General features: G+C 43.6%; 1 protein-coding gene across 9 annotated transcripts in view; it reads right to left on the bottom strand.

The window, feature by feature from the left end:
• The window catches only part of DGKA (diacylglycerol kinase alpha), a 328,604-nt gene that overhangs the window by 192,018 nt on the left and 111,245 nt on the right, over positions 1 to 25,341 (bottom strand). Inside the window, exon 2 of one of the 9 annotated variants that reach the window (XM_063952596.1) lies at positions 1,935 to 2,051. The exons of the other annotated variants lie outside the window; for them this stretch is intronic. The gene's annotated coding sequence lies outside the window, so the exon portion shown is untranslated. The remainder of the gene's footprint in view (positions 1 to 1,934; positions 2,052 to 25,341) is intronic. 9 annotated transcript variants of the gene reach the window in all.

Below are 25,341 nucleotides of genomic sequence, written 5' to 3'. Positions count from 1 at the left end.
GACCGTCTCCTCTGTAAATGTAGTTTCAACTACCTTATTTTTATGAATGTCCTTGCAACTTAACTGTGGCCCCTTCCCTTCTCCTTCTGTAGTAAATACTGAGCAAAAATAATTATTTAGGTGATCTGCTATTGCCTTGTATCCCTCCACCAAATTCTCACTATGTCTTAAATCTTATTATTCCTCAATTTGATTTTCTCGTTTCATTTATATACTTAAAAAAAAGTTTTCCCCCTTTATATAATGACTGGGCCATTTTCTCCTCAGCTTCTGTCTTTGCACATCTTATCACTTTCTTAGCATCCTTCCGTCTGTCAAGATACACCTCTTTGTCGTTATTATTTTGAGTCTGTATTTCCTAAAAGCCATCTTTTTTGCTTTCACACTAGTTGATACTTCTTTTGTGAACTACAGTGGCTTCTATTTCCTGTTGCTTTTCCTAACCCTTTTGATACAAAGGTCTGTTGCCCTTAGTATTGCACTTTTCAGTTTTTCCCACCTCTCCTGCACTCTTTCCAAGTCCCTCAATCACTTAAACATCTCCCCATTTTTGCAAAGTCAGCATTTCTAAAATGTAACATCCTTGTTTTTGTGTGACAGGAGTTGGATCCTCTCTTTAACTAAACCATACTGCTTGATGATCACTGGATCCCAGGTGCTCACCCACATATATGTTTGATATCCTGTCACCATTTGTGAGAATTCAATCTAATATTGAGTCTTTGCGAGTGGGCTCCCTCACCAATTGCTTCAGAGATGTTCCCTGCAAGGAATTTAGAAATTTGACACTTGTAGCTGAACTTGCAAAAGACGCCTCCCAATTTACATCATGTAAATTAAAGTCTCCCATGATTATGACATCTCCCTTTAAAGCCATTTTAGTGATGTCCAACAATAGGCTCCTGACCAAATTCTGCCCCTGACCTGGTGGTCTACAGATCACCCCAATGCGAATAATGTCCTTCTCCCCAGTTTCTGTGGTGACCCAAAGGGCCTCAGTTTTGTATTCAATATTTTGTATTAAAGTAGCATTTATGCTTTTTTTCACATACATTGCTACCCCTCCTCCTATTCTTCCCATTCTATCATTCCTAAATAAATTGTATCCTGATATAGCTATGTCCCAGTCATGATTCTCATTGCACCATGGCTCTGTAATTGCCACAATATCCAGGTTATCCCTTATCATTATCGCAATTAGCTCTGGAATTTTGTCTCCTAAGCTCCTAGCATTTGCACACATAGCTTTAAGAATTTTGTCTATGCATCTGTTATTAGTAGCCATGTCCAGAATGTACAACATACATGACAAGTTTAAAGTTGAAATGACCTGTTTGGAGATGTTGCTCAGTCTTTGGTATCATTTTTTTTTTACTAATCAGGAATCACACTCTGTCCTTTACACTATGACTACACCTCACTAAATGTAAAGATATAGTACACCTGACCACAAATGGCCAAATGATCAAAGGAGGTAAACACCAGACAGTATGCAATAATAAACTGTTTCACTGAGCAACTTCCCCACACATGCAATGCCAATTACAAGCAAATCATTACATCAAAAAAACATACATGAGTTTGCACAAGAGAGAACTGTAGTAAGCAGATTGGGGATGTCTTTTCATAGTTTAAAAAGACAGATAATATGCATAAGATGAATTACATACTTTTCAGTAATAATAATAATAATAATAATAACAACTTGGACAAAATTAGTAGGCAAATAAAGAAGTATGCTAATTTCTTTAATGGTATGGTCAAATTTGAAACAGAGCCCTGGATTAGAATTGGTTTTACCCTAATTTTGTGTTTAAATATGATTATTTGCCCCACTCTCCAAAAAAAACAGTGACCAGAAGCTTGACGAGATAAAGTTTAAAGAACAAAGCTTAGCTTGTCAGTTCTATCCCTTCAATATTGTATTGACATACCTGGTCTGTTATCTAAAAATCTCGAAGTAGGTCATTCTGGTTTTTGCCATGCCTCTGATAATTTGCCAGTAAGTCATGGTCCAATCTCTTTTTATGTAAGACAAAAATATAGATAGTCTAGAAAGAACAAAGGCTTTATTCAGTTGTGCATGCAGACTGCACAAGGGAAATTAGGTCAATAAGCTGTCTTTTCAAATCAGAAGCATGTTTGGTTACAAAACACACTTATCTATACAGAAGAATAAATAAATAAATACTGTAGATCTTTAAGAAGATACATAGGTACAGTCTAATAGATTGATGTTAATTACTGTAACATATGTAATTAGTCGTTTGATGATATCAAAGGCTTTCAACTTGATTTTTGGGGCGTTTTAAACTGGCAAAATTACCAAAGACAAAATTTAAGGAAAGTCATCAAAAACCCACTATTTTCAAACTAAATATAAATCGTAGGATATATTAAACTGACGATTCACAAATAGTTGGAAAACCTGCCATAAATAAATAGGTGACAGTTGTTGCCATGTAGGTAATTGCATGAACAAATATCATTTAGTAGCTTCCAGAATTAGAGCAAATGATTTGAATTAAAATATGATTCATGACCCAATGTGATTTAACCAGTTAAGAGTGTATATATATATATTATTGTAAGGTTTAGCTTAAATAGGTTTGAACATATTATTCATATGTTAGAGAATTTAGTAGCATGCATATGGGTGTGTGTATATATATATATATATATATAAAATAAAAAACTATTTCCCAAGTGCGCTAAATAAAGACGTATTTACGATAGTTCTTCCAGTGTTATTTCCGTAGGTATAAATTGTATACTGGAGAAAGTTTGAATCTGGGGACCTGTAACAGACACCCCTCACCAAATAGTCACCCAAACAAGAGGCCCAAGGCCAATTAGTAAAAAGTTATTTTAATAGCATACATTTGAACAAATGAAATTTTTGCACAAAGTTCATCATGTAATGTTCACAAAGATGTGTTTTAAAAAATAATGTTAGTAGGATACAACCAATACGTTTGTTATATAGTATTAACTCTAGATACTCCCTCACCTTTTACAAGGTGCGAGCTCGAGAGGGAGTATCTTCACAAACTAGGTTGGAGACTTCTGACTGGGTGACTATTTGGTGAGGGGTGTCTGTTACAGGTCCCCAGATTCAAACTTTCTCCAGTATACAATTTATACCTACGGAAATAACACTGGAAGAACCATTGTAAATACGTTTTTATTTAGCGCACTTGGGAAATTGTTTTTTATCTTGTATGTTATTGAGGTCTTTCAACAGGGATCTCTCCCGCTGTGCTGCTCCCAGTTGTGTAAGCCATATAGTCAGAATACACAATACATTGAGCATCACACAACTCCATCCCTTCCATGCCATTATTCATATCTGTATTAACCAAAGGATCAATGTCTGATCTGCGCTATACCAAGTACAATTTAGAGTGAGCACATTATGTCCGACTAAATCAAAAAGTTTGCGGGCGTGAAATATGATATGTAGGTATATGTATACTGTATACCTGATTCACAGTAAATAAATGATTAGAACTTGGTAGATAAAGTCAATAGGTCACCTCGCTTAGACCTCATAATATGCAAACAGATTCTGGTATGCACAGGGTGTGTTGGAATTCATAGTTAAGATCACAATCAAAGCTCAAAATGCCTTTGGCAATTATAAAACTAGCTAGTCAATTGTCCAGGTATAGGTCAGATTATGGGTCATAAAACAGTGGATTAAATTAACTACTACGAAAAGAGATCACATTTATTGATAAACATGGTCTGAACCACTTCAGGCAAAACTTGTTAACACATCAGAACTTTGGATGAAAAGACATCCTGAATTTTACAATACTCTCCTCGGTTGAGGCAGAGTGGGCCAGGTTCGGCATGTCACGTTTTATGGCACCATGCCTGCTTGAGCAGAACAATCCAACTTGGATCAGAGCATGTTTTATGACACCTTGGAATGTAAATGGAAAACCTATAATTATCTATTCCATTGGAAATGTTGGGAATATGCTAGTTTGATTTGGTGAAATATAGGATAAAAGGGGCAGGCCTGATAGCTAGAGTTAGAAGGAGAGGAAGACGGAACAAAGTCCAAAGGGAGACAGGATCCTAAGAAGGTAGCTATGAATTTTGCCCTCACATATTCTTGCAAGGGTATGGTATGTGTATTAATTAAGTTTGTAAAACGGATTGTGTTTTGTTATGTATGTACCATGATTAAGGAAGCATAGATAATTATAAGACTTATTATCATTGTGTTTCTCGTACCTTGTATTTTGTATCACCTATAATAAATGTACTAGACAAAATAGAGTTGGTATTCCAAGTCTTGAACTCATTTTCGGAATCACTAAAGTTATACATGAAATCTGCATATATTATATAAGGCTCTGCAACTTGGGACAATTGACTTGTAGTCATAAAGTATAGAATTTATATGTTTAATGAGCCAGGATTATATATCTCTGGAAAGTATATTTACACTTTGCCTGGAAATATTTCATGGACAGTAGAGATATAGCTCCTCAAATCTATCTGAGCCACTCACATGCATATGAATAGGAACGTCTACGCAAAACACATTGTGTGATTGAACCATTACTAACATTGCCCCTTTTGTTATGAGCCCACCTATTTGTAAGCCTATTATTAAATATTTGCAGATATAAAATATATAAACCTTATATCAGTATTTGATATAATAAATATACGTTATATAAGATTCCATAAATCAACACAGTGGTACTGTAGGTGACAGGGCTCAAATCGCACACCAATGGTCTATTGAAGCACAGGAAGCAGGGCTATCAGGTGGGTACAGCCGGAGCTAATGTGCTGGCCCAACCTCAGAGGGCGGCCTGCTGCTTGCCAGTGAGCTTACCTGTTAAAGAAGCAGTTTGATATCAGAATGATCACGACTGCTGTTGTTCACAAATACAATAACGTGCACATAACAACTAGGGGTCTGATAGAACGTACCTTTGGACTTCTGAAGAACAGGTTCAGGTACCTTAACAAATCTGGTGAGGTGTTCCTCTACACTGTATACAGCACAAGATACAGTCTTTTATTTATTTATTTTTTGATACTTTACATCAAGTTAGGCCATCAGGCCAGCATAGTAGCAGGCTGATTTAATAATTGTAGAATTGAGTTGTGTTCTGTTTGAATTTTCTCTCTTTAGATTTAAAGCGACAATCTTAATATACTGTAGTTCAGTCTGGTTAGCTGTAATTAGTTATTCAAGGTACTATTAATGACTTACAGTTTGCAAAAGTGTCATTCGATGGCAACCACAGTCACATGACATATGATGTAGTGCGTAGACAGGCTCTGCCTTGCTTTCCTTTCTCAGCACAACCTCTCTTGTCCTTTTCTGTCATCATGTGACCACTGAGGTACTTCCTGACTAACCTGGGTCTGGTTCAGAAACCAGGTTACATTCTCATCATTAATGAGCATTTAGAGTTGAAACCAAATGCTTCCAGATGAGAGACACTTTGTTGTAGTGGGTGCCATCATGGCCGGTTTTACGCATACGCTGGTTACGCAGCTTAAAGAAGCACTAAGCAGTGGGACATTATCCTTATTGGGGTTGGGTGTTAGTTCATGCATCTGGTCCTCTATTGTAACTACAGATGAGAAAAACTTGTTTAATGTATCCGCTATGTCGTTATAATTTTTTATTAAGCCTCCCAGTTTGTCCTTTAAGGGGCGTATACTCTCCTCCTTTAATCTTTTGCTGTTGATATATTTTAAAAAAATTTGGGGGCTTGATTTACTTTCCTTTGCTACTAGCTTTTCAGTTTCTACTTTAGCCGTTATTTTTTTTTTTTTTGCATGATTTGTTGCAAACCTTATAGTACTGGAATGACTCCGCCTTCCCGTCTGATTTGTATTTTCTGAATGCTTGCCTTTTTCTGCCCATTAATTCATTAATATTTTCATTAAGCCACATTGGTTTGGAGTTTTTAGTCCTTTGTTTGCTGCCCATGGGAATAAATTTACGAGTAATCTCATCGAGCAGCGATTTTAACACCTCCAATTTCTCTGTAGTGTTTTTTTCCTTCAGTGTACCTTAAAGCTTCTCTCATCATGTTAAAGTTGGCTTTGCTGAAGTTCAGAGTCCTAGTTGAGCCAGTATAGGACTGCTTATGAAAATTGATATTGAATGTGACCATATTGTGGTTGCTGTTTCCTATGGGCTCCACTACTATAATATTTGATATCAAGTCGCCTTTGTTTGCCAATAACAGGTCTAAGATTGCGTTGTGCCTAGTTGGTTCCTCGATTAGTTGAAGTAAGTAGTTATCATTTAGTGTGTTTAAAAACACATTACCCCTAGCAGTATCACATGAATCGTTTGTCCAATTTATCTCCGGATAGTTAAAATCTCCCATCACTATTACACCGCCTGCTCCTGCCGCTTTATCAATTTGCTTCAGCAACATTTCCTCGTCAGATATATTAATGCCAGGAGACTTGTAGCATAGCCCCACTACTATCTTATTCTTTCCCTTTCCCCCGCATGTAATTTCAACCCATAACGTCTCAACAGTGTTTACAGTTTCCTCATGAATATCCTCCCGTACATCGGGTTTTAAAACCGCTTTACGTAAAGACAAACCCCTCCACCCCGTTTGTTTGATCGGTCTCTCCTGAACAACGTATAACCCTCCATATTAACTGACCAGTCATGAGATTCGTCCCACCAGGTTTCAGTAATGCCTATAATATCGTACTGGTTGCTTGCGGCAAGGATTTCTAGTTCCCCTTTTTTACCTGTCAGGCTTGTAGCGTTTACATACATACAATTAAGAAAAGTATTTCTCCTTGCGCTAGGGATATAATTTTCTGTATGCAGTAACGGTGACCCATAAACGTCACTGGCCGTGAAGTCTGCTCTTTCCCTCTTCCTTTCTCCACCCGCATTTGGTTCACTACCACCATCTTTACAGTTCTCAAAGTTTGACCAGTAGTTTCTAACTAAACCCTCCCCGCCAGCTCTGATTGGCTGGCGGCCGGCGCTACATTTGTGTGTTCTTGGCTGCCGCCCGCCTAATATTACTATTAAGTATTACTTACACCCACCCTTCCTCACTGCACATGCGCAATCTAATCCCGTGATTGGAGGCTCCAATCCTGGGATTAAAATCCTGGCATTTTTGAGCCAGAATCCCAGGATTCCGCCGATCCTGATATTGGCCTCCCTAGTACTAAGCTTTGTATCCACATATGTAAAATAGATTTTCGAGCAGCAGAGATCACCAGGAGCAACCTCTTAACCTCTCTAGGGGCTCGAGTAGTAGAAGGTAGTAGGCCAAAAATGTCCCATTCAGGTGTGAGGGGAGCATAAGTAACCAAATGTTGAGATGCAAATACCAGACATCCAACCAAAACCGTCTGAGTAGAGGGCAAGCCCAGAAGCAGTGGTAAAGGTCAGCATCCTGCTGTCCACACTTAGGACAAGAGGGGTCATCTAAGAGGCCCATTAAAAATCTTCTGTCGGGGGAGATATAGGAGCGATTGAAAATATTAAGGTACATCTCTGTGTATTTGGCCGCAGGGAATGTAGTAATCAAGAATTGTAATGTCTTAAGTAAAACGTCTAGAGTGAGAGATGAAAAGTGTTCTAACCATTGAGTTATTCCAGTTTTAAAGGAGGAATGATCCACTAACAATCGACATTTCTAATAAGAAGAAATAGCTCCTTTAGGTAAATATAAGCTATTGATGATCTTTGTTCAAATTAGTCACCCACCAGCTACTAAAAATATCGGTGTAACAGATATTTGTGGAGAGGAAGGCAGATTGTGCATCATTTACAGTAGGTAAAAAAAAATCTTCACTTGGAAAGATTTGTCAAAAACAACTGATTATTGCCTCTAGTAACAAAAGGAAACATTGGTTCATACAAGTAGATGAGGTCAATGTTTACAGGACAATGATCTGACAAAGATGAGCAACAAACAATAGCATAATATAGTATACAGTGCATCCAGAAAGTATTCACAGCGATTCACTTTTTTCACATTTTGTTATGTTACAGCCAGGGGTGTAGCGAGGGTGGCTCCGGTGGAGCGCAAGCTCCGGGCGCCAAAAAAGTTAGAGGGTGCGCTGCTCTAGAGTGTTGCGTAACGTGTATAAGGGGTACTACTGTGTGGTGTAATGTGAATAATGGACACTACACTGTGGAGTAATGTGAATTGGTACTATTCTGTGGCCACGTACTTTCCCAATGAAGCCATGCCCCTTCGGCATGCACTGACCCTATTTTAAACATGAGGGCACCCAAAGGACGGTTCTTCTCTAGCTCCACAAGGTCTAGAACCCCGCCCAAGGGACTGGCTGCCAACTTTCAGCCTGGGGGTCAGACTCAAGCAAGTGGCCCAGCTTTTCACAGGGAATGCAATGCAAAAATGGCCCTGTAACACTTAAATTACACTGGCTCGGTGGGCAGATGGCACCATGCCACCTTGCGCAGCCAGCCCCTGACTTAGGATTTTTAAATATTCTCTCTTTTCAAATGTAACATGCCACCACATGTTGGCTAGGCCCCAAATTCAGTACAGGGGAGGGGGGCACCAAAACATACCCTTGCTCCGGGCACCATGGCGCCTAGCTACACCTCTGGTTACAGCCTTATTCCAAAATGGAATAAATGTATTTTTCCCTCAAAATTCTACACATAGTATTCCATAATGGCAACGTGAAAAAAGTTTTTCTCAGAATGTCTGCTAATTTATTAAAAATATGAAACTGTATAAAGGGGAATAAAGAAATATATACAGTAAAAAGTGATAGGATGTTCAATCTTATAATAGAAGCGCGATGAAAATTATGCATATATGGGGTTATGTATTAAATTGCATTATATTATGCGATTTATAAATGACCATCAATTGGATGCACGTTTCTTATACAATCCGCGGTATTTATTAATCTGCAGCTTACCTAAAATCCCATATAATGTCTGTTTTTAAAATATACAAGTCTCATGCTGGTATGTGGACCACAAACTGTAAAAATAATTGTGATACATGGAAAAGAAATATCTAACATGAAGTTTGGCAACTCTATCACTGCGGTCTTGATGTATTCAAATGGTAATAATTATACTACATGTGCTTTTTTTTGTACTGGCTCAGGAAACTAGAGCAAATCCACTCAACAGACAGTAGTCAGTGATTCTGCATGTAAAACTGGCGTATCTGCAGACAATTACAACACTGAAATGACAGATCACGTTACTTTCCTTATGTGGGTAGAAAAAAATGATGGGATGTCCTTGGACCAACTGGTGGCGTATTTCCACACTTTGTATAAAAATCTTATTTCTAAATATATTTTCAGATACTTTGGGGCAGATGCAGGCTGTGCGGGAAATCCGGCGAGTATACACACATTTTTAAAGTGGTAATCATTTTCAAGGCAAAACCAGGTCAGTTTGGTCTTGTAAATTATTGTACCTTTGAAAATACTGGTATACTCGCAGGAATTCCCACACATACAGTAGCCTGCATCTCGCAGGCTACTACATAAACCCCTTAGTGTGATAAACATTAGTATGAAGAGAGGAGAGGCAATCATGACATCACCTGCCGGGATTCTGGCGGTCTCAATGCAGACACTGGAATCCCGACAGGTGGTAAAATGCTGCTGCCAGAATACCGGCGCCACAGGCTTTTCTCCCTCTGTGGGGACATCCCTTACAGCCAGTTGGAGCAGCTCAGTCGGAAGAATCAGCAGCAGGGCTGGTCACCTCATTGGGAGCTAGCCTGTGAGGCTGTGAGTTGAGAATTTTGAGTGACAGACAAAGTACTGTGGTGCTGCAGGCAGCTGCTATAAACAATTTATAAATTCTATATAAATGTTCTGTAATACATGCATCCATACATTACTATTAATGTTAGTATTAGATAGATAGATAGATAGATAGATAGATAGATAGATGATCACCCCCGAAGAGGTGTAGCCATGCCCACAACATTCTGTGACCACACCCCCTAGGTGTGGGAGTTGTTGTACTGGGGCCCAGAATTTCTCTTGGCAACCCTGGCAACAACCTGAGAATAACTGGGTCCAGCATGCGGTGAGAAAGGGGTTTTAGTAGCTGTGACATGGTTTGAAAATGTTTTCACTTTACCCTGATCAGACCCAGGATTTAGGGGGACATTTACTAAGCAGTGATATAAGTGGAGAAGTGAGCCAGTGGAGAAGTTGCCCATGTCAACCAATCAGCTGCTCTGTATACTGTTATAGTATGCAAATTATGTTACGTGAATGCTGATTGGTTGCCATGGGCAACTTACCCACTGGCTCACTTCTCCACTTTTATCACTGCTTAGTAAATGTCCCCCTTAGGTGTGAAAGGGGTATCAAGAGGAGCATGGTGTACACCACAACAAATAATCATGGGACTGATTACCTGTTATACAAACATAAGGAGCAGTGGCGGATTTTACCTAGGGGCTGAAGGGTTGCAACCCCCCCCCCCCCCTTCCCCCCCAGGAAAACCACCGTCTGCCACCTGCAGGGCCTGTCTAGCAGTGGCAGTAACTCCCCATAGGAAAGCCTCATGGCAAATCACAGCCAGACAGGTAGTTCCAGGAGGAGGTGTTATCTTCTCCTAGATTTGCCAGTCCACCTGCAATAGCAGAGACAGCGCTTTCCAAGGGAAGCCACCCCCTTGCTATAATATCAGCCCTATCTGTCTTCTATGGGCTGCAGTTGATGCAGTCGGTAGAAGCCAGTCTGTTTAGCAGTGCTGGGGTCAAGCCTCAACCCCAGGATTAAGCCCCATCATTACTGAGAGAGCTGATAGCTGATATCAGGAGAGGGCTGTAGACCCCCCTGGACACACAGGTAACAAGTCGCCGCTGATAAGGAGGTAAGAGGAAAGCAGAAGTGATGCAGCAGGGGAGGCACATGTGAGTGAAGTAGAGTAAAGGAAAAGTAATTTATGTCTGTGTTTGGAGGGGGGAAGTGAGAGGTTTACTAGTAAGTAAAATAAAACAAGCCCTAAACTTAATGGCTTTTTACACTGCTATTATTCAATGCACTGACCATGAGTAAAGCACATTAATATCTATGGTCACTGTGCTTGCCAATTCAAACCGAACTTAACCGCATTACAGAAACAAACTTAATGGGAATGTACAATTATACATAATTACCTGGGGAAAAACACTACTATACAATAATACACAGTAACACCACTACATACAGGGCAGTACGGATGGTGTAATGTTAGCATTACTGCCTTACAGCCCTGAGGTCATGGGTTTGATTCCACCTTGGCCCTAACTGTGTAGAGTTTGTATATTCTCCCCGTACTTGCGTAGGTTTTCTCCGGGTACTCCGGTTTCCTCCCACAATCCAAAAATATACTGGAAGGTTAATTGGCTCACAACAAAACCCTAGCGTGAATGTGTGTTTGAGTGCATGTGGTAGGGAATATAGATTGTAAGCTCCACTGGGGCAGGGACTAATGTGAATGGCCAAATATTTTCTGTAAAGCGCTGCGGAACTGCTAATACATGCAACGGATACCCTGGCTGCAGCTGACCTGCAACAGACCAGAGACATTCCTGAGTTTTCATCACCAAAAATGAACTTGGAGCGTACAATTGTTTGGGCAGAGAAAGCCTGGACTGAGTGGCCTTTGGTGACTTGATTTTCTAATTGAGAATGTCAGTAGGTAAGTAGCACGAGTGGGGTAGATTGTGGTGCATGAAAGGCACTAGCTCCAAATAGTAATGCAACAAATGGTCAGATCTGCCCCAATCCTGTGTGGAAACATGTGGAGAAGACAGAGAGGCTGCTGCTCTAATTTAAATTCATGTGTAAGCAGTAACAATTCTAAGCAGTTATTAAAGGACAGGAGAAGAACTACCGCAGCCTACCTGGCAGCCCAGGATACTGGAACATGAGTATGCTGCAATATTGTAGCAAGTGGGTGTGGAGCCACTATGGGGTGACATTACTCACCTGGAATTTATTGCCAAGCATGAGAAGAGAACCATCCTTGCCTAATGATAATAAATGTGTTTATGTGAACTTAGACCTTTAAGAACATAACTACCACACGCTGTATCATTTAGACCAGGGCTGGCCAAACCGGTCCTCGAGATCTACCAACAGTTCATGTTTTCCAGGCCTCCTGGAGACCTGTAGAATGGTCAGTTAGGAATGAATGCAGCACATCTTAATTAGTAATGACTACACCTGTGCACCAGATAGGTGGTCTGGAAAATGTGAACTGTTGGTAGATCTCGAGGACCGGTTTGGCCAGCCCTGATTTAGACACAGCATGGATCTTTGCCCAATTTATATTTGGAAGTATATTTGGCTGCGAATCTAATTCATGAAAGGAAGAGAAGAAGAGAAAAGACTACTCAGCAGATGTTCTCAAATCAAAACTTACAGCCTCTACTGCTTCGTTACCCTCTCTTATCTTTCCAGATTAAAATGATGGCTCCCCGAAGAAGACACCACTGCGTTATTACAACTAAAAGTCTTGAAGTGATTATTATATAAATACATAATGTAATGATGTTCTTTTATAGCAGCTGTGGCTAGAACTCGCTGGATATGATCACTACTGACCTCTGGAACAAGGATGTCAACATTTTTTCATGTCTGAGCTATAATTATATGTTCTGGCTCAGACACGATATAAAAAATATAAGATGCTGAGAGACACAAAATGAAATATATTGGAAAGGCTTAATGGCCTAAATACTGCAAACTTAAAATATAAACACAGTCTTTTTGTGTTTAAAGCTGTATCATCATAAAATCAGAATACAATTTGACCTTAAATAACCAAAAATACATGTAGCTTACATACAATTTCATGCAAAACAGATATTTGAACTTACAAATATACAACATAAATATATGGTAAATATGTGTACTGTATTTTCTTCACCTGTAAGAAGCTTAGGACAGGTGGGTAAATTCATGAATATTAGGGAAAGTAGTCAGATTGCAGCTTTTCTGTGTTGTTTTACAGGAAGGCAGAGTTTTTTTATTTGAATTAACTGATTTAGGGCCTTATTCAGCTTCAATTGCAGTTTTGCCAGGCCGCCCAGCATGCTAATGGTACCCAGTGATGCAATCGCAATTCAACTGCAATCTCATCGCTGATTTAGAGTACTGTCCATGCCTCCGCAGCCTGGCTGCAAAGGCAGTTGGCCCGCCGCCATGTTTCCAGCCACAGCGGCTGTGCGTGGGGCAGCACACTATTATATTTATTTAGCACCCCCCTTAACACTGTTATTAATCCTTTAGGTTTTTTAATTACACCGTCACTAGTGTATCACTTTTTGTATACAGATTTTGCGTTCCCTTTAATTAACACATACTAACACTTTACCTTCTCACATGTGTGCTGCCCTGGGGTGGCTGGCCTGTGCCGGTTTGTGGGGTTCTGCACCCCAGGCCCAGATATAGTATTAGGTTTAGGACCACCAGCATCAGAGGAGCCTTGTCGAGGCCTGGTGGCTTTGCCATATTTCTGCAGATATATGTAACGAAGACCTCTGGATTTCTATTATATGTAGGTTTTCAAGTCATGTTACCCATATAGTTTGGTGTGCTGGGGGACACCAGGGGTTAATCCCCATCCTGTCTCTTGCTTAGAATTACCCCTCCCTTTCAAGCACCTGAAGTATATTGTCAAATTGATATGAGCAACTTGCATTCTGTTTTGCTAGTATGAGAGGCATAGATGGGACCAGTGTTTGGAGGGCATGCTGGTTCCTACAGTGCCATATGGAGATCCCAGGGGTGGCTCCAGGTAAGTTAGCTCTCAATTCGGGTATATCTGTTAGGTGCCATTATCATGTGGCACTATATTTAGTATGACCCAGAAGGGCTATTATTATTATTATTATTATTAGTACTGGAGATGGGTCTGGGGTGCAGTTCCCCCTGATTGGAGTGGCTGGGCTGCTGTGGGGTAGCACACTATTATATTTATTTAGCACCCCCCTTAACACTGTTATTAATCCTTTAGGTTTTTTAATTACACCGTCACTAGTGTATCACTTTTTGTATACAGATTTTGCGTTCCCTTTAATTAACACATACTAACACTTTACCTTCTCACATGTGTGCAGCCCTGGGGTGGCTGGCCTGTGCCGGTTTGTGGGGTTCTGCACCCCAGGCCCAGATATAGTATTAGGTTTAGGACCACCAGCATCAGAGGAGCCTTGTCGAGGCCTGGTGGCTTTGCCATATTTCTGCAGATATATGTAACGAAGACCTCTGGATTTCTATTATATGTAGGTTTTCAAGTCATGTTACCCATATAGTTTGGTGTGCTGGGGGACACCAGGGGTTAATCCCCATCCTGTCTCTTGCTTAGAATTACCCCTCCCTTTCAAGCACCTGAAGTATATTGTCAAATTGGTATGAGCAACTTGCATTCTGTTTTAATGGTACCCAGTGATGCAATCGCAATTCAACTGCAATCTCATCGCTGATTTAGAGTACTGTCCATGCCTCCGCAGCCTGGCTGCAAAGGCAGTTGGCCCGCCGCCATGTTTCCAGCCACAGCGGCTGTGCGTGACCACCCCAAAAACGTGCCCCTTTTCCCAGCAGTGCTGCCCTGTCCACCCCGTGAATACCTCTGCTTGTCAATCAGGTAGAGGCCTTCGTATTATTGAGATGCGTTCGCATATCCCCGGCCCACGCACACGCAGTGTAGGTCCTGTGCGTGCATACCGACACGGAACCCAGGAAATTCGAACACATATCAGATGCGGTCAGTACTGAATAGGGCCCTTAGTTTCAATGAATCTAATGGTTTTATCTATATGGCACACAAGAAGAGTTTTTCATTTGCTAAGATAGCTGTTAAAAACAATGGGGCCTATTTATCAAGCTTTTTTCCCATAAAACTTATACATCTGAACTCTCTCTCTCCTCCCCCTCCCCCCCCCCCCCCCCCCCCCCCCCCCCCCCCCCCCCCCCACAAAAAAAACAAAAACTACAGGGCTAACGAGTGCTGCAACCCTGGTAACACATGAATCCTCAAACTTCTGAATTCTGTGTGTTAATTCCCATTGTCGGGTATTAAAAATAAGAATTTACTTACCGATAATTCTATTTCTCGTAGTCCGTAGTGGATGCTGGGGACTCCGTCAGGACCATGGGGAATAGCGGCTCCGCAGGAGACAGGGCACAAAAGTAAAAGCTTTAGGATCAGGTGGTGTGCACTGGCTCCTCCCCCTATGACCCTCCTCCAAGCCTCAGTTAGGATACTGTGCCCGGACGAGCGTACACAATAAGGAAGGAGTTTGAATCCCGGGTAAGACTCATACCAGCCACACCAATCACACTGTACAACCTGTGATCTGAACCCAGTTAACAGCATGATAACAGCGGAGCCTCTGAAAAGATGGCTCACAACAATAATAACCCGATTTTTGTAACAATAACTATGTACAAGTATTGCAGACAATCCGCACTTGGGATGGGCGCCCAGCATCCACTACGGACTACGAGAAATAGAATTATCGGTAAGTAAATTCTTATTTTCTCTGACGTCCTAAGTGGATGCTGGGGACTCCGTCAGGACCATGGGGATTATACCAAAGCTCCCAAACGGGCGGGAGAGTGCGGATGACTCTGCAGCACCGAGTGAGAGAACTCCAGGTCCTCCTCAGCCAGGGTGTGCCCCTGACCAAGTAGCAGCTCGGCAAAGTTGTAAAGCCGAGACCCCTCGGGCAGCCGCCCAAGATGAGCCCACCTTCCTTGTGGAATGGGCATTTACATATTTTGGCTGTGGCAGGCCTGCCACAGAATGTGCAAGCTGAATTGTACTACACATCCAACTAGCAATCGTCTGCTTAGAAGCAAGAGCACCCAGTTTGTTGGGTGCATACAGGATAACAGCAAGTCAGTTTTCCTGACTCCAGCCGTCCTGGAAACCTATATTTTCAGGGCCCTGACAACATCTAGCAACTTGGAGTCCTCCAAGTCCCTAGTAGCCGCAGGTACCACAATAAGCTGGTTCAGGTGAAACGCTGACACCACCTTAGGGAGAAACTGGGGACGAGTCCGCAGCTCTGCCCTGTCCGAATGGACAATCAGATATGGGCTTTTGTGAGACAAAGCCGCCAATTCTGACACTCGCCTGGCCGAGGCCAGGGCCAACATCATGGTCACTTTCCATGTGAGATATTTCAAATCCACAGATTTGAGCGGTTTAAACCAATGTGATTTGAGGAATCCCAGAACTACGTTGAGATCCCACAGTGCCACTGGAGGCACAAAAGGGGGTTGTATATGCAGTACTCCCTTGACAAACTTCTGGACTTCAGGAACTGAAGCCAATTCTTTCTGGAAGAAAATCGACAGGGCCGAAATTTGAACCTTAATGGACCCCAATTTGAGGCCCATAGACACTCCTGTTTGCAGGAAATGCAGGAATCGACCGAGTTGAAATTTCTTCGTGGGGCCTTCCTGGCCTCACACCACGCAACATATTTTCGCCACATGTGGTGATAATGTTGTGCGGTCACCTCCTTCCTGGCTTTGACCAGGGTAGGAATGACCTCTTCCGGAATGCCTTTTTCCCTTAGGATCCGGCGTTCAACCGCCATGCCGTCAAACGCAGCCGCGGTAAGTCTTGGAACAGACATGGTACTTGCTGAAGCAAGTCCCTTCTTAGCGGCAGAGGCCATGAGTCCTCTGTGAGCATCTCTTGAAGTTCCGGGTACCAAGTCCTTCTTGGCCAATCCGGAGCCACGAGTATAGTTCTTACTCCTCTACGTCTTATAATTCTCAGTACCTTAGGTATGAGAAGCAGAGGAGGGAACACATACACCGACTGGTACACCCACGGTGTTACCAGAACGTCCACAGCTATTGCCTGAGGGTCTCTTGACCTGGCGCAATACCTGTCCAGTTTTTTGTTCAGGCGGGACGCCATCATGTCCACCTTTGGTCTTTCCCAACGGTTCACAATCATGTGGAAGACTTCCCGATGAAGTCCCCACTCTCCCGGGTGGAGGTCGTGCTGAGGAAGTCTGCTTCCCAGTTGTCCACTCCCGGAATGAACACTGCTGACAGTGCTATCACATGATTTTCCGCCCAGCGAAGAATCCTTGCAGTTTCTGCCATTGTCCTCCTGCTTCTTGTGCCGCCCTGTCTGTTTACGTGGGCGACTGCCGTGATGTTGTCCCACTGGATCAATACCGGCTGACCTTGAAGCAGAGGTCTTGCTAAGCTTAGAGCATTGTAAATTGCTCTTAGCTCCAGTATATTTATGTGGAGAGAAGTCTCCAGACTTGATCACACTCCCTGGAAATTTTTTCCTTGTGTGACTGCTCCCCAGCCTTTCAGGCTGGCATCCGTGGTCACCAGGACCCAGTCCTGAATGCCGAATCTGTGGCCCTTTAGTAGATGAGCACTCTGCAGCCACCACAGAAGAGACACCCTTGTCCTTGGAGACAGGGTTATCCGCTGATGCATCTGAAGATGCGATCCGGACCATTTTTCCAGCAGATCCCACTGAAAAGTTCTTGCGTGAAATCTGCCGAATGGAATCGCTTCGTAAGAAGCCACCATTTTTCCCAGGACCCTTGTGCAATGATGCACTGACACTTTTCCTGGTTTTAGGAGGTTCCTGACTAGCTCGGATAACTCCCTGGCTTTCTCCTCCGGGAGAAACACCTTTTTCTGGACTGTGTCCAGAATCATCCCTAGGAACAGCAGACGTGTCGTCGGAGACAGCTGCGATTTTGGAATATTTAGAATCCACCCGTGCTGTCGTAGAACTACTTGAGATAGTGCTACTCCGACCTCCAACTGTTCTCTGGACCTTGCCCTTATCAGGAGATCGTCCAAGTAAGGGATAATTAAGACGCCTTTTCTTTGAAGAAGAATCATAATTTCGGCCATTACCTTGGTAAAGACCCGGGGTGCCGTGGACAATCCAAACGGCAGCGTCTGAAACTGATAGTGACAGTTTTGTACCACGAACCTGAGGTACCCTTGGTGAGAAGGGCAAATTGGGACATGGAGGTAAGCATCCTTGATGTCCAGGGACACCATATAGTCCCCTTCTTCCTGGTTCGCTATCACTGCTCTGAGTGACTCCATCTTGATTTGAACCTTTGTATGTAAGTGTTCAAATATTTCAGATTTAGAATAGGTCTCACCGAGCCATCTGGCTTCAGTACCACAATATAGTGTGGAATAATACCCCTTTCCTTGTTGTAGGAGGGGTACTTTGATTATCACCTGCTGGGAATACAGCTTGTGAATTGTTTCCAATACTGCCTCCCTGTCGGAGGGAGACGTTGGTAAAGCAAACTTCAGGAACCTGCGAGGGGGAGACGTCTCGAATTTCCAATCTGTACCCCTGGGATACTACTTGTAGGATCCAGGGGTCCACTTGCGAGTGAGCCCACTGCGTGCTGAAACTCTTGAGACGACCCCCCACCGCACCTGTTTGTACGGCCCCAGCGTCATGCTGAGGACTTGGCAGAAGCGGTGGAAGGCTTCTGTTCCTGGGAATGGGCTGCCTGCTGCAGTCTTCTTCCCTTACCTCTATCCCTGGGCAGATATGACTGGCCTTTTGCCCGCTTGCCCTTATGGGGACGAAAGGACTGAGGCTGAAAAGACGATGTCTTTTTCTGCTGAGATGTGACTTGGGGTAAAAAAGGTGGATTTTCCAGCTGTTGCCGTGGCCACCAGGTCCGATGGACCGACCCCAAATAACTCCTCCCTTTATACGGCAATACTTCCATGTGCCGTTTGGAATCTGCATCACCTGACCACTGTCGTGTCCATAAACATCTTCTGGCAGATATGGACATCGCACTTACTCTTGATGCCAGAGTGCAAATATCCCTCTGTGCATCTCGCATATATAGAAATGCATCCTTTAAATGCTCTATAGTCAATAAAATACTGTCCCTGTCAAGGGTATCAATATTTCCAGTCAGGGAATCCGACCAAGCCACCCCAGCGCTGCCCATCCAGGCTGAGGCGATCGCTGGTCGCAGTATAACACCAGTATGTGTGTATATACTTTTTAGGATATTTTCCAGCCTCCTATCAGTTGGCTCCTTGAGGGCGGCCGTATCTGGAGACGGTAACGCCACTTGTTTTGATAAGCGTGTGAGCGCCTTATCCACCCTAAGGGGTGTTTCCCAACGCGCCATAACTTCTGGCGGGAAAAGGGTATACCGCCAATAATTTTCTATCGGGGGAAACCCACGCATCATCACACACTTCATTTAATTTATCTGATTCAGGAAAAACCACATGTAGTTTTTTCACACTCCACATAATACCCTTTTTTGTGGTACTTGTAGTATCAGAAATATGTAACATCTCCTTCATTGCCCTTAACAAGTAACGTGTGGCCCTAAAGGAAAATACGTTTGTTTCTTCACCGTCGACACTGGAGTCAGTGTCCGTGTCTGTGTCGACCGACTGAGGTAAAAGGACGTTTTAACGCCCCTGACGGTGTTTGAGACGCCTGGACAGGTACTAATTGGTTTGCCGGCCGTCTCATGTCGTCAACCGACCTTGCAGCGTGTTGACATTATCACGTAATTCCTTAAATAAGCCATCCATTCCGGTGTCGACTCCCTAGAGAGTGACATCACCATTACAGGCAATTGCTCCGCCTCCTCACCATGGGGAGACAGAGGGAGAGTTTGCCAGCACACACCAAAAACGCTATAATTATACAGGGACAACCTTTATATAAGTGTTTTTCCCTTATAGCATTTTAATATATATAGTCATATCGCCAAATAAGTGCCCCCCCTCTCTGTTTTAACCCTGTTTCTGTAGTGCAGTGCAGGGGAGAGCCTGGGAGCCTTCCCACCAGCATTTCTGTGAGGGAAAATGGCGCTGTGTGCTGAGGAGAATAGGCCCCGCCCCCTTTTCGGCGGGCTTCTTCTCCCGTTTTTCTGAGACCTGGCAGGGGTTAAATACATCCATATAGCCCCCAGGGGCTATATGTGATGTATTTTTAGCCAGAATAAGGTACTATCATTGCTGCCCAGGGCGCCCCCCCCAGCGCCCTGCACCCTCAGTGACCGCTGCTATGAAGTGTGCTGACAACAATGGCGCACAGCTGCAGTGCTGTGCGCTACCTTATGAAGACTGAAAAGTCTTCTGCCGCCGGTTTCTGGACCTCTTCACTTTTTGGCATCTGCAAGGGGGTCGGCGGCGCGGCTCCGGGACGAACCCCAGGGTGAGACCTGTGTTCCGACTCCCTCTGGAGCTAATGGTGTCCAGTAGCCTAAGAAGCCAATCCATCCTGCACGCAGGTGAGTTCACTTCTCTCCCCTAAGTCCCTCGATGCAGTGAGCCTGTTGCCAGCAGGACTCACTGAAAATAAAAAAAACCTAACAAAACTTTTACTCTAAGCAGCTCTTTAGGAGAGCCACCTAGATTGCACCCTTCTCGGCCGGGCACAAAAATCTAACTGAGGCTTGGAGGAGGGTCATAGGGGGAGGAGCCAGTGCACACCACCTGATCCTAAAGCTTTTACTTTTGTGCCCTGTCTCCTGCGGAGCCGCTATTCCCCATGGTCCTGACGGAGTCCCCAGCATCCACTTAGGACGTCAGAGAAAAGGGGTTCAGGTGAAAAGGGGCCTGAAATTTAATAACCTAAGACAATAAAGCCCAAGACTACCATCCTCTTTCACCGCCATTAAATAACGAGGCTAACTGAACTCCGCCCTATGGGGGTAATTCAGAGATGATCGCAGCAGCAAATTTGTTAGCAGTTGGGCAAAACCATGTGTACTGCAGGTGTGGCAGATATAGCATTTGCAGAGAGAGTTAAGGTGGGTACACACTGATAGATATATCTGCCGATCAATTGTTCGGCAGATATATCTATAGACGGATCGGGCACACTGCCTGATCCGTCGAGGACTGACGTCATGAACTGGGCGGGCGTGCAGTTCAGCTGTCAATCACTGTCAGCTGCCGCAGCATGGCCATACACACACAGCGATGCGCCAATATATCGGTAGATATACTGGCCGTCGGCTGTGCTGCGGGGCTGACGCGATATGTCTGTGAACGACGGAGTTCACAGACATATCGCCCGTACACACTGGCCGACGGACCCGCGATATATCGGCCGTTCGAGAATATGGGTGGGTTATTTTTTGTTTCTGTGCAGGGTAAATACTGGCTGCTTTACTTTTACACTGCAATTTAGATTTCAGTTTAAACACACCCCGTCCAAATCTAACTCTCTCTGCACATGTTATATCTGCCAGAACTGCAGTGCACATGATTTTGCCCAACTGCTAACAAATTTGCTGCTGAGATCAACTCTGAATTAGGCCCTATGTACTAAGGGGGTCATTCTGACCTGATCACACGCTGCCGTTCATCGCAGCACAGCAATCAGGTCAGAAGTGCGCATACATGATTGACAGGCAGAGGCAGTCGCTGGGCAGGAGGGGGCGGCACAGCGGCACTTGGCCGCCGCTTTGTGGGCGCAGTCGGGCCAACACAGGCGTGGCCAGACCGTGCGGGGGGCGGGCCACAGCGGCTCCGTGACGTCACACGCAGGCGCTGCGACCATCACAACAACGAGTAACTCCCGGCCAGCACGCAGGAGCTGCGCTGGCCAGCAGCTACTCCTGATGTACAAAAGCATCGCCACTGTGCGATGATTTTGTACTTCTGTGACTGGGCAGGGACTGACATGCGGGGTGGGCTAGCCCTGTGCTGGGCGTCCCCCCGCATGTCAGGGAAGCTGATCATAGCTGTGCTAATTTTAGCACAGCTACGATCAACTCTGAATCACCCCCTAAGAGCTTAATGCAGGAGATTTCTGTTAGATCTGCAGAAATTCAAATTTCAATGTGGACTACGGTCTGATCCCTGTGTACAGCAAAGTATCTTCTTCTGGTGTAAACTGCTGTAAGTCTATGGAAGTTTACTCACGAGAGATAGATCTTCTGATTCCACTCTCGCAGTCCCCATCCGGAAGCAAAAAATGGACACTTTGGGCACGCGCAGTGTCAGGTTCCCCAAAGGAGTCTTATATAGACTTCTCCAAAATGCTGGGAAAAAACTCACAGGGACAGCGGTTACCACTACTGCTGTCCCTGGGGGTTAAGTTTAGTACATAGTGGAAACATGTTCATTCATATAAAAATATCCCTTGAGATACAGATTGTTAATATAAGTACATAGGCCCCCAAATGCAGTATTTAGATACAGGACAATTGTTAAGGCAAAAAATATTTTCAAAAAAAGTGCTTAATAGGAGGTCCTTATTATTTATCCTATATCGGTCACGCAAGTGATTAAACAGCTACTTATAAAAATGCTAAGATGGTTTTCAGATGGAATTGTATTTGCCAGCACAAGAGACACTCTAAGACCCCTTTCATACATCAGACACGGGAAATTGCAGTGTCGTGGGCTCGAGATGTCATGGACCTTAGTCCTGCGTTGTTTGCATTCAGACACCAAAATCCTGGAATGATGTGCGTTAACGTGCATAAAGGACGCATGATTAAAGGAATCCACAAAACATGACCTGTTGTTAGTACTCTAGACTAGACTATTTAAAAATTGGTATTTTCTTGTTGTCTCTCCCCTTTGATATACATCTGTTGATCTTGTTGGTATCATATTGCTATTTACTATGTTGCTGCATCCTGAATAATGATTTATTTTGTCTGATTGTCATGTTTTTCTTTTGGTACCTGTTTTGATTGGGGGTTGTACCTTTGCCGTGCTTCCAGTACATGAGTCATTTGTACACTGTTTTCATATTTTTGTACGTCTTACTTTGAGACACTGTCTATGTATGTGTCACAACTGAGGGCTGAGACTGACCTGGGGAAGCCTCAGGTGTAGGGGCTGGCGTGTAGGTGAACCGGGAAGGTAGAATTGGGTTCCTAGACATACAGAAGATCTAGCACCATCTGCCCAAAGGCGTGACCACAACAACAGAGTTATAAAAATAAAAGTCAGTTTATTGAACACACAGTATATACACCTTGGTTACGCAATGACTTTAACAGTAGATTTGCAGAGAGATATTACAATACAGTTCCTGGAAGCGCAGAGGTAATAAGTGCTGTGGCCTTGCAGAACAGTATGTTAAAGCCCTTGCCAAATCCGCAGCTGGTAAGTCCGTATACCACAGCTAACCGCTGAAGTGAGGAATGAGCTGGTACTGCCCAGCAGATGTTACACAGAGGCTGGGGTAAACACAGGTGCACAGAAGTTGAGATGGTACTTGGTAGAACTGCAGAGAATACCGGATAGAACCAGTGTGAACAAAAGGTGTGCTGAACTCACCGCTGAAGTTTAGAGTCCCATGGTGAGTATCGATGGAGACTGTGGTTCGATGTTGTGTGGTCACAGATGCAGAGTGATACAGGTTGAGTATCCCATATCCAAATATTCTGAAATACGGAATATTCTGAAATACGGAATTTTTTGGAGTGAGACTGAGATAGTGAAACCTTTGTTTTCTGTGGCTCAGTGTACTCAAACTGTGTTTAATACACAAAAGAATTAAAAAGATTGTATTAAATGACCTTCAGGCTGTTTGTATAAGGTATATATGAAGCATAAATGAATTGTGTAAATGTACACACACTTTGTTTAATTCACAAAGTTATTAAAAATATTGGCTAAAATGACCTTAAGGCTGTGTGTATAAGGTGTACATGAAACGTAAATGCATTCTGTGCTTAGACTTAGGTCCCATCACCATGATATCTCATTATGGTATGCAATTATTCCAAAATACGGAAAAATCCCATATCCAAAATACCTCTGGTCCCAAGCATTTTGGATATGGGATACTCAACCTGTATTGGAATACCGCTGGTAACGTAGAATGATACAGGAGACAATGTAGAACACCACTTGAAGGATGATAGTGACACAGGAGCACTGTAGACAGCTGGTAGCCAGTGATGAATTCACTATAGAGCATAGAGAGCGATGCTGCAGAGAATAGAAGCAGCTAACCGGGAGCAATGCTGGAACACTGCAGAAGTCAGGCTGCACCGCAGGATGGTAACTGGTGCAAGTCTCTTAGTGGAGCTGAATCACAGGAGCTGAAATACCTGGAGAAACAATGCTGTAGAATCCACAAACAGGAGAGACATATGTACAAGGTTAGAAAACCAAAGCACTGACGATCATCCAGCCCTAGAACAGGATATTTATACCAGCAGGTATTGGCTGGGTAATTAGTCAGAGTCCAGAGTACAGCGGATAGGCTGTAGAATAACATGTGATGGGAACAAACATGGCCGCGCCCATGTTTGAATCTGGAGGGAAAGTCTGTTTGTACATACATGTGGTAATTAGTAGTAATGGCGGCGGAGGCCGTGGAGGGCAGGAGACGCCATTCTTTAACACAAAGGAGTTTAACTGTAAAGCTGCCATGACAGTGCTGCTGGGATCACAGAGAAGAGACTTGAGGCAACGATATGCAGCACGCTGCCCGCAGACAGCGCAGGTGAAATCCAGGCTTGGAACGCTGGGCCAGTCTCAGGAGACACTTAGAAGGTAAATAGTGATGGCTAATTACCTGGATCGTGACAGTATGCAATTGTCAGTGCTTTTGTAATCTTCAAATATTAATAAAAATTGTTTTACAAAAAAAAAAAAAAAAAAATTGGTATTTTTCACCTAATTATTGTTTTGGGAGCAAAAACAAACTACATTCTTGAAGGATCAGTTGACTAAACCATAATGTTAAACAGGTTTTATTGTAATCTCCCTTTGTGGAAAAGGCCGCCCTTACTATCACAGCTCAGGTTAATCAGAATGGCTGGGGAATTCACTCTGCAGAGGCCAGTTAATCTGCGTTGGAAGACACAGACACTGGCCTCGGCACTCCCACAAAATGGAGGTAACACACCTCTGTTTTTGAAATCACTTTACATTGCTACCCCATCCCCATACGTGGCTTAGGAGGCACTGTGTCTGATGATGCAGGACCTTTTCTGCAGATGTGCATCGGAAATGTAAGCAAACCGTCGGGTGCACGCACATCTCTTGTTCAGCCCCTTGTAGATATATCGGTACACCTGCCTGTATGTATGGGCGATCAGCAGACCGACCCATATGCCATCCGCAGGAACCACCAACAAAAATGGGCCCTGCAGACACAGCGATACGTCGCCGAGCTGCCCGACCGCCGATACGGCAGACGGGCGACCCGGCGGCGGGGGGGGGGGGGTGCAGTGACTGGGGGAGTGAAGACACTCTGCTCCATAGCACTGCAGGCAAATATGGTCGAGATCGTCCATATTGGCCTGCATGCACAGGCGACGGGGCACCAGCGATGAACGAGCGCGGGGCCGCGCATCGTTCAGCGCTGGT

This window comes from Pseudophryne corroboree, chromosome 2, assembly GCF_028390025.1.
Source record: "Pseudophryne corroboree isolate aPseCor3 chromosome 2, aPseCor3.hap2, whole genome shotgun sequence".
Taxonomy (NCBI): Eukaryota; Metazoa; Chordata; class Amphibia; order Anura; family Myobatrachidae; genus Pseudophryne; species Pseudophryne corroboree.
The sequence above is the reverse complement of the archived record's forward strand: the minus strand, read 5'-3'. Positions and strand labels throughout refer to the sequence as shown.